The sequence below is a fragment of the Oryzias latipes genome, chromosome 3, assembly GCF_053564925.1.
Source record: "Oryzias latipes strain Hd-rR chromosome 3, Olatipes_Hd-rR_3.1".
Taxonomy (NCBI): Eukaryota; Metazoa; Chordata; class Actinopteri; order Beloniformes; family Adrianichthyidae; genus Oryzias; species Oryzias latipes.
Genome location: NC_136239.1, coordinates 38,083,071 through 38,093,704, shown reverse-complemented (window position 1 = coordinate 38,093,704; position 10,634 = coordinate 38,083,071). Strand labels below are relative to the sequence as shown.

The 10,634-nt window shown below is 40.4% G+C and overlaps 1 protein-coding gene across 2 annotated transcripts in view; it reads left to right on the top strand.

Annotated features, from left to right (window-relative positions):
- The first annotated feature begins 9,283 nt into the window (after positions 1 to 9,283).
- cdh8 (cadherin 8) overlaps positions 9,284 to 10,634 on the top strand; it is a 117,585-nt gene continuing 116,234 nt past the window's right edge. For both annotated transcript variants that reach the window (XM_023953698.2, XM_023953697.2), the window contains exon 1: positions 9,284 to 9,689. The gene's annotated coding sequence lies outside the window, so the exon portion shown is untranslated. The remainder of the gene's footprint in view (positions 9,690 to 10,634) is intronic.

Sequence of the window (10,634 nt, the reverse complement as noted above, 5' to 3'; positions counted from 1 at the left end):
ATCATATATTTAGACATATTTACTCTGAAAGGCTTAAAAAAGCATGATATAGGTTCTTTAAACTTTCCTGTGGGGTCTGGATGTGAATTTTGGGCTAACAAACGTCATCACTTTACTTGTTAATTGAAAATTTGTTGCAACACCTTGTGACTCAATACAAAGGTCATCGGATTTATGCTGGAAGAGAATTTTGACAATCTAAACTGCAAAAGATCTGACTTTTTTTTTTTTTTTACGCTAAACATTGTTAACCACAAAATATTTGATGTGTAAATAATATTTTCTGCCTTGTGCATCCATTGTTGCACGATAAACAGGTACATTTGGGTTCACTGGTTGGTGTCACTGCTGCTTTCCCACCACATGTGTCCATCTATCCCTCCTGCATCTTGTTCCACCATCTTCTAATGAAGCAGGAATGAAATTAAGGTGTGTTACACTGGAGGTAGTCGGGGACACTGTCCTGTGTAATTGGGAAGTAAGTGAAATAGATTCGTGGTTATGAATAAATAAGCTCAGAGTAATTAACGAGGACCGATGATTGGACTGGTGATAATTAAATAAGCCATGTTTTTCAATTTGCATGATTAACATGTTAGTTAACGTTATGTGGAATCCACACATTACAGGTTGTTCATTCTCCAAATGTCAACATATCAGAATCCTCAACACTGCACTTAATTATCTGCAGGAGCTTTAAAACTATCAGCCGAATCAATTTACTTTAATCTGCAGCCGATTAAGGAGGGACTTTCTGGAACGCTCAAAGCTGCAGGTCCTGGTCTGCTCTGGCGCCCATCACTCAAAGTTTCCTCTTGACTTCAGGGCTGTCTCTTCCCTCCGCTTTGTGTTTGAAAACAAAACTTTAAATGTTGTAAAGCAGCAGGGATGTGTTATTCTCATAATTTCTTTACACACAGCATGTACTTAAGTGTGATAAGTGTGCAGCCTTTCAGGACTCAAAAGAGGTCAGTCAATTTACATAGTTTGACATTTGAAACAATTTACAGAAGCTTCAAAAAGGATTTCAACCACTGCTTAAAACCAACCATAATAGTTTTCTTTTAAAGGGCCAAACGCAAAGGATCAGCGTGCGCCCTCAATTGGGCAGAGCAGATAAGAAGTGGACAAATTCTTTTCTGCAGCTCTCCCTATGCAAAGGTTTGAAACACTATGCAGACTCTTGTGTGATTATTTTTTTCTTTTTTCCCACTGCACATCAGGTTCTTGGTGTCCTTAATCATGGGAACCTGGGAGGGCCTTACGCGGACGCAACAATTGCAGAGCCTTTCATACGTACAGACACAAGCCTCCTGAGGAGAGCGCTTCTACCGAGATGCTCTCTTCATGGCGCATTGACCAGAAAAACAGAGCAAAAGCTGAGAGAAGAAAAAACAGACACTCTCAGAGTCCCAACTTTTGCCGCCAGCTTTATGTCACTGACCTTAGCATGACCTTGACTGCGCTGGAGCCCCTGATATTGTTATTTTGACCTTTCTTTTGTCCTAAAAATTGAAGCCAAAGCTGAAGCATTAGCAAAACACACTTTTACCGGGAAGGAAGCCAAAGAAGCTTAAAGTGCCGGATCACATGAGAAATCCTTGCAGGAGGAAGTAAGTTTCCACAGACGGACATAAAGAAAGCTTCTGATTTCATCTTTAGTGCTTTTCATGGCTGAGTTGACATATTGTTTACTGCGTTAAACTTTTTTTTCTCTGCAACTTTATATAAAAGCCATACTTTAAAAAACAAAAATTGCTTTTAACATGTACTAGTGACAGTTTTCTGAGGATGGAGGACAGATATAAAGATATTGAAGCTCATAGGTGCGTTTCTGAGTATTTCTTTATTCAAATCAGGAGCGGACCAAAAATGCTCTTTGACAAAGAGCTTATTTGTTACGTAGCAATAACAATAGACTACCTGCACTGCTCCATTGTGACGTCTAGATCCATGTAGATCTTTTTTTCTCCTTGCCTGAGCTGGCATATGGTTCAAAACTGTAACGCCTGCATAGCTTCCATATTTCACGCTTATAGTGTTTGGTTGGGTTTGTGAGGGGCTGTAAGCGTGTAAACACAGTGCTCTATGCAGTGGGAAGGGGGCAGGCTTACTCCACGCCACAGACCCCCCCTCATGTCAGAGGTGACTTTCAAATGAACTCCTGGCGCTCTGCAGAAACTATGTCCTATAAAAAGACAGATTTGTTATTTTGGCTAAAAGCGGCACATTCATATTTAAAAGACCACTGGGAACACTTTTAAAATATCTCAAAAGATGATCAGAATAGAATAAAATAGAATAGACAACTTTATTTATCCCTTTGGGAGGTTCCTGCATGGAAATTGACATCTCCATCGTATACAGCACTATTTGACACACATGTAGGAAAAAGCAGTACAGTAATCAGAAAAGTAAAAACAATAACAACAGTTTACAGTTCTGCAAAAACAGCATATAAAAAAAAGTCATTCAGGCCCTTTCCCTTCTGTCCTCCTCCCCCCTCCTAAGTGGTGGCTAAAGAGTGGGACTTTAAGAACAACTCTGGGACCGAATGATCGTTCCACTCTGTCGCTGACACAATCTGAACATTTTATTGCAAATGACAAACAGCAGTTAATTAAAAAAAAGTATTGAAAATAGACTTGTATTCTCAGGGTGAAATTAAAAAAGTTGATGTCCAAAAACAATGGAATTTGGGGAACAATTTTGAAACATCAACTCAAAATTCCTCTAAGTCTAGTTTTATTTTATTAACCAGGAATCATGTCTGTAACGTAGTTTTTAAAATTTCTCCATCAGCAGAATGCTTGCACAGTACTTCAACCGTGTTTGTGAACGTTGATTGATCTTAAAAGTAGATTTTTTTGTTTTAGAATCAATTTTTTACTGATGTTATGATTCTCGGCTAAAAAATGGGATGAGTGGTTCCAGCACAGCAGTGGGTTCTAGTAAATCAGATTGCCCTTGGACCAAATAAAGATAGAAATGAGAATTTTGGAGAAACTTGACAAACAGATTTGGCGACCAGAGACTTTGCTCATCTCACCTATTCTTTTTTATTGTATCTTCATTCCAGGATGCTGAATGATTTTAGCCTTTTAAGAGACTCGCTAAACACTGATTCTGCTCATAAGTACAGTAGATGACCATGCCATACACTGCATAGGTCACCATACTGCTAAAGGGCAACCTAAAGAGACTTTTTGTTGTTTTTTCTATAATTTTCTAAGGGTTTGCTTTAAAACATCCAAAAAATGTTGCTGTAATGTAAAACAATTTTAGCCAACAGTGGCAATACAGAACATTTGGGACTATAAATAGGACTCTAATGAAAAAGAAAATCTGCTGCCAAGGCAAAATTCTATCTTAATTAATTTTAGCAAACTGTATAAGAAATAGATTTATTTTAGTTTTCTTTTTTTTTAAAGTCCCAGAATGTATTTTAAATTTACAGATGTGCACAAGAGGTCATTGCTGATTTAAATTCTGCAAAGTGCGGGTTCTGTGATAGCCAAATCATTATTTGTCCACTGCCGTGCCTCACATTTAGCATTCAATTTTTACCATCAAGACTGACCTCTTCAATGAGTTGTGCTTGTTATCACTGCTGAGCTGCGAAACAGATTTTCATAATCTTTTACTGAACTGGATACCAGAAAACTTGTGCTTTACTTTTATTTTTCACACATTAGGTTGATTATTTAAAAAGTTGACTTTGATCTAAATAGGAAGATTTCTGTTTTTGAATTGCACAATTACATTTTGTTCTGTTTGTTTTTGTTTTTCTACACCTGAAATATCCTATAAATGGTTTTCAGTTTGAGTTTTTTTATTTTTTTATTTTAGATTTCTTCTTCTTTAAATTAAATGAGTTGAATCAAATCTGTAACATTGGATCCCACACAAAACAACAAGGATTTTGTATGTTTCAGTGAGCCTTAGTAACATCCAGGGAAATGACCTTCATTTGGGACTCAACGCTTATGGGTGGGGTTGTCCTCATAAAGCTAATTTATTCCTTGATGTGACGACATGAAGGGCAAAACTCTGCTTATACTTTGGTTTCCTGCCAAAAAAGAAAGAGGATTTGGGTTGGAAAAAACAAGAGGGAAATGAGAAATAAAGTAAAACATTAAAATACTTTTTTTTTTTTTTAAACAGAAAGACAAAATGTAGCCTTAATATTTTGACAGTTTGCATTCATTAGCCAAGAATGTTTAAACAAGCTGAAGATGAAATGTTACCATGGAAACGTTCGCAAAATTTCAGTTTATTTAGGAATTACGCCTATCAGCTAACAAAACGAAACATTTCATAATTGTATTTCTTTAATTAAATCAGATTGGCTTGCTTTTTTTTTTTAAACTCTACAGTAAGTTTGAAAAATGAAGGCCAGCAACATTTTTTAGGTGAAATGTAGTGTCTTTAGAAGGGGCACTTAGGTCATGCAAATACACCAAACATTTAAGGAGAATACATCATACTAATTTTATCACACCAATTCTCAATATTTTGTACATTGCAGTATCACATTTTGGCTTTTGCGCCCCCCCCCTCCCCCCCCCCCCCCCCCAGATTCCAGCTCAGACAAGGAAAACAAAGACGTTCATTAATCTATTTGTCTGCAGGTTGATCAGAATGTAATCAGAATGTAACACAGTAGTGAGACTTTGGCCCGCCCATCACTGTTTGTCACAAATAAGAGCTTTTTTTTCTTTAAAAGGATTTTTTTTTCATCTGCTCCTGATTCACAATGATTTGAATAAAGAAATACCCAGAAATGCAATTTTAAGCTTAAGTTGTATGTCCTCCAAAGTGAGAAAAATGCTACATGATATTGTTAAAAACACTTTTTTTTCTTTTTATCAGAGTAGGTCTTAGGGCTTTACAAATTGCATTCAGTATGAACATAGCTAAAGATTTGTAGACCTAATCTAAAACCTTTGGGCTAAAAAATGAGTGCGCACTGATCTTTAGGTCAAACTTCTTCAGGTTTGTGAGACCTGCAGGCAAGCTGATGGAACAAAAGCCTAGCAAATAAAACATGCAAACAGCTGTTAGCTGTGTAGCCGTGTTGTTCTTTCTTTGTTCAGAGAGGTAACACGAGAATACCCAATGTAGCCCCCCCCTTAACCAAACACAGATTTTTTTTTTTTTTTTCTGTAAAGGTTTATTTATTTCACAGACTTGTTACTGAAGCTCATCTCATTCTTTTCCATACCATAATAACTTCAAACACAGGAGGGGGGAAATCTCATGGCCTATCATTGTTATAAAATCAGGAAAGAAAACATTTTAAAAGTCATACATACAAAAGTATAAGACATTAAAACTATAACGTGGTAAAAATATTACTGTTATGGAAACACATTTTTGGCTTTTATTTACTATCAAGATGAAATATTTAATTGACTACTGAGACTACAACATTATTACTGAATGATGGAAATTTAAACAATAACACTTTTACATGTGAATGCCTCCCTGCATCTGTCTTTCAGTCTCTGCTTATTTATGTTTCATGGTAAGCGTGGTTTCATGTTAATGGCTTCAATAAAATATCATCATGAGCGTTTATTGTCTGTAGATCTTCCACGTCATCTGAAAAAGGACATTTTCTGATAAAAAAAAATAAAATGAAAAGAGGAAAATACTTCTCAGTTTTTGATTCAGATTCGTTTGGCTGGTTAAAGCTTTAGTCATGTGACTAAAGCTTTGACCGGCCAAACACGCACCCTTTAGTTGGTTAATGCTGTGGGCTTTTAGGTCGACCGGGCCCGCGCTGTACCCGGGACATTGTGAAAATGGAACATACCATTGTAAATGTATTTGTAAGGCTAAATAAAGTTGCATGCTCTAATAAAATAGAAGTGATGCTGTTGTTTGGTGCCCTTACACCACACTGCTTGTTGGAAAGATGTGCATACCGGCTCCTCCCATACCGTGTGCTTATACTAAGGTCTGGGTGAATACTCAATTCTGATTGGCTGCTTGGGGTGTGTTAAAGAGGGATAGTGCACACCTAAAAAAGAAGTTCCGGTCACATGGATCTTTAAAACAAACTTTTGCTTCTTCATCTGGACAAAAAAAAGCGGTAACAGGTAAACTTTCTTTCTGAACTGATGTTTTATTCAACCCATTATGACGATCAGCATATATAGGGCGTTCCATTGCTGCTGCAGTCGAGGTCGCTGCCGACTCAGTGCGTTGTCATGTTACAGTTACAAAGCGCCACATCAAATAGTCCACTATAATGGTTTTTGTGGAAAAAAAACAATCTAAACCAAAATAAAAAGAATAAAGTACTAACAAATGGTTGAATATTTATTTATTTTGTAAGTGACTATGATATAAGCGGGATAATGAACTTCAAAGTGTCTGTTATTAGAAATTACAAAAATGCACTTAGCGGAAGAAACCTTCCTCCTCTTTGCGTCTGACGGTTCAGGCTTCCACGACGTGCGTTCATTTCTGATAATGCACACTTTGTCTGCCATATATCCCTTACATAATGCATACACAAGCTGGAAGTGTGTGCCTGTTGTGATTGTTTAAGTGCTATCTTAGATGACCCCACCCTCACATTGACGTGTTCTCCCTACCATGACAAAGGTGGATAAAGGTGGAAAGATTTCATGTAATCCATGGACACCAGTGAAGATCACAAATCATTGGAGAAAAAAGGGTCAGCGCACCGTCTAGTGGGTCTAGATGACCCAACTCCCAATGTTAAAGTGCCTAGGATAGCACAAGGGTTACGAAGAAGAAAACATGCACTTCTATAGCACTTTTTACAGGTAAAATACCCCAAAGTGTTTACTAAACAGAATAAAAAGTTAATAAAACATAGTAGGTAAGATACAATAAAAGTTGAAACAAGTAAAAGGCAGTCAGAAGCAAAAGTTAATTAAAATATCACAGAGATAAAAATGTCTTAAAAAGCTTTTTAAAAGAACCAACAGATTTCCTTTCCTAAATTCTAACAGATAGATGGTAAGGAGTGTGCACTTATCACATAAACAGCCCTAACAGGCTCCTTGCACTGCACACGGGATTCGGGGGGGTTTGAACAAATGAAGAATCTGCGTCCTTCCTACTTAGCCCTCATTTCCCCTTAAGCCTTGTATAAGTGTTTGCTACAACCGGAGAAAACTTTGTCTGGAGGAAAAATGTCCATGAGCGTTTTCCGTCTGTGTCAGGGCTGCTCATCCCTGGTCCTCGAGATGTATCAAGCTGACTGTTTTCAAGATCTCCAAGGCCACAGCTACCGATTGGCTCAATAAAATGTCTCCCCATTCTGGTTGAAAGAACACACCTGGTCCAGATAATCAGCAGCAAGAAGTGCATCCCTGCTCTACCGGCTCACCAAGCGGTTTACAACCTTGATTTTTGCTGTGGGCCACCTACAGTACATGGCCATTTTTCACCTGCAGACAGCGCATACCCACTCGAAAGGGCAGTTGGGACTAAGGCTTTAGATGAGCCACTGACTGCACAGAAACAAGTGTGGCCTCACTTTGGAGATGCATTGAGGCCTTTGAGCAAAAAAAAAAAAAAAAAAAAAGACATCTGACAGGTTCCTGTTACTTTAGACGTGATAAGGTTCTGAGGTAAAGGAGAAGTTGGGGAGGAAGACCCCAAACAAAGTAGCAAACTCTGGATCTGCAGGCAGTTTCTGTGGTGGTTTGAAGACAAGCTCCATGCTGCAACAGCTCTGTGATTAATACTACTGACAAAGGAATAACTAATGATGGTTTGAGGAGGCTTGGGTTCTAAAGACCATTTCCCCCTTCACTTACTTTGCCTTTTTCACAGCAATCTGATATTTGATCACTGACTGGGGCCACGTCAGTAAAATTAATCACTAATCTAAAGCTGCAACGCAAAAGAATGCATGCACTGAAGGAGATTTTGACGGATTATTTTACAGACATCCCTGTAGCTGTAGAGAATCATGTACAGTGAACTACCGGCCTGGTGGTTTCTGATGACTGTTTTCTCCAAAGTATTTCCGAAGCACTAGCTGCAGCTTCTGACACATTTCTCTTTACCTTTTTTTTATTCCCTTTAAATTTAGACAGATTTGAAAAGAACAGCCACTCCTGAGCGGTTCTCATACATTTATCTCCTTCCACGTGTCCTGGGTGTACTCTGGGTGTCCATCAATGAAATCTCCATTCATAGTGAGAAACAGCAACATGGCTCAACATTTACAGCCTAATGCATTATGCAGCAGAGGCGTTTAAAAAAGATGATTGGAGAATCCCCGTGTGAAATGCAGCTGCAGCATCAAGGCCTGAGTGGGAGGGAAATTAAATGGTACAAAAATAAATAATGGTAGACTTGATGTCTTTGCTAATTGGGATCTCTGGCATCCGGGTCAAAAGGCCTCCTGTGGGCAGAGCCTACGAGGAGCAGCTCTGCTGTTTGGAGGTGGTGAGGCACAATAACTGGCGCTCCTCTTGACTGACACTTATTTACTGAATATGCATGCGGAATTAAGTCCATCGGTGGAGGAGAGGACGGGAGTGTGACATTATTGGTGGAGCAGAGGGATGCAGAGGAAGTGTTTGTGGTCCAGTGGGTTCAGATGTGCTTCAGAAAGGAAAAAAAAATGAACAGAGTGAGATGATTATTTTAGATTTTATACAGAATGTGTCAGGCGGTGCAGCGGCCACGTTTTCCTTCTGCATTAATAAAGCCTTCCACCCCAGTGGCCATGGCGCTCTGTTGCCAATTATCAGAGCAAACACTAGAGGGCCCCCTGTTTGGAAAACAGCACGGACCCCCCTCTGCTGTCATTCACACTCCTACACTCAGACACGCAATGATGAGCATGACCTTTCCACTAACTGTCTTAATAAGCACGCGCCTGTCTCTGCACAGGCTCCATAATAGCACGGGTTCATTTTTACTTTCAGTTATTTTATGTATTTCTATTCCCCCAGTCTGTTAGGTTCAAAGGCAGGAGCAGGTGAGAGTTAGAGGAGGAAGTCAGGCTTAGTGGATGGAGCAGTTTGTCGCTCATCATTTTCCCAAAAAGGACCACACAGTGTGAATCCATCTGTTAATCGGTTAACCCATCGAGTGACTGGAAGTGAGCAGTCTTGGCTGCGTGTCACTGCGCGCCTGGACTATGTCACTATTTCATTTCACAATTAACTGAGCAGGGCGAGGGCCAACTCCTGCGTCTTTGCTTCAGCTAAAAGAAGAAAACAGGAGACTCCGGCAGGAGGAGCATTTCACCTGCATGCAAGTTTCTCAAAAAAAAAAAGAAAGTACAGCTGCGCTCTGCGCGCTGAGATGATAACCTCTGCGCGCCCGTGCATGTGCAGAGCGGCATGCATTCATTTGTGCGCCTGTTGACCCGACTCCTCATCAACCCAATGAGCGCAGTGGAGGGAGGCTCTCTTCTCCGCCGCGCATCTCTCTCCCATCTCCACCTCACTTTTCCAGGCGGCCAGCAAGCCTGTCGGAGCTCTGAACTGCAAGCCTGACTCTGTCACTCCGCACTGACTGACTCCAAAGCTGCAAGGATTCCTAGCTGCTCTCCCTTTTTGTGATTTTCCTCAATTTCCCCCCTGCGCCTCGAGGGGAAACCCAATGGAGTTTTTGTCGGGTTTTGAAGGGGAGGGGGGAACCACGACAGAATAATGCAGCAGAGGAAAAAGACACGAGTCTCACTAGTAAGTACAGCCCGCCACTGTCACATAAGAACCTAACAGGTAGGTTTTCATCACCGGCTTTGTGCGGTAAGGTGAAGGAGCGCCTGTCATCTGATCGCGCGGCTTCCTCTGCTCTGATTCACTCCCGTCAACCACCAAGCAGGAGCGAGGAGACGCGGAGCAAGTCCACGGAGAGGTCTGCAACTTAGGCTGCCTTTGAGATCCCGGTTATGCCGCATCATTCGCGGTGTCAGCCGATGGCATGTCGTTTAAGCGCTTTGAGTTCTGTCGCTCTAGAACAGAACCCCGAATCCTCCAAAAAATCTAACTGACGGTGCGCTCTATGATTCCACAGCTGATGCGCAGAGACGGAATTGATCTGAGTCAGTGACTCAGGAAAGGGTCAAACTTCAGAGTAGCTGCGTGAGGCTTGTCGAGACGCTTCATAGTTGTAAAAAGGTAAAAAAAAAAGTTTAGAATTATTCTAAACGATTTCTCTCATTCGGAAGAAGAAGCGTACCTTGGACAGATCCTCTGCTGCCGCCGCTTCACTTAACGTCTGGAGCGGGAGCTGTCCCTCCCGTGGTGCTGAAACGCTCGTTCAGTCACGCGCTAAAGTGAGTTAAAATTCCTCGAAAAGGTCCTTTTTAAATAGATGTTGATGGTTTTTCCAATTGGTTTAGAATTCATAAAAAATGTCTCATTTACCACCTAGTTCTATATCAGAGTTGGTGTTTTAAAGCTGCAGCTTAGATTCTGCAGGTAACTCTGCCCACACCTTCCAAGCGCAGCTTACTTCATGTGGCACAGCTCAGTTTTTCCTTGGAAAGTGCCGGACTAATTGCAGAACATAAGTCCACCGTGACCTCCTGTGTTGTAAAAGTCACCCAAACTACTTCTGAGGCTTCTCTGAGCAGAAGAAACTCAGACAGGACCGTCTGTGTCTCCTTCTCTTTTGCTTTGGTG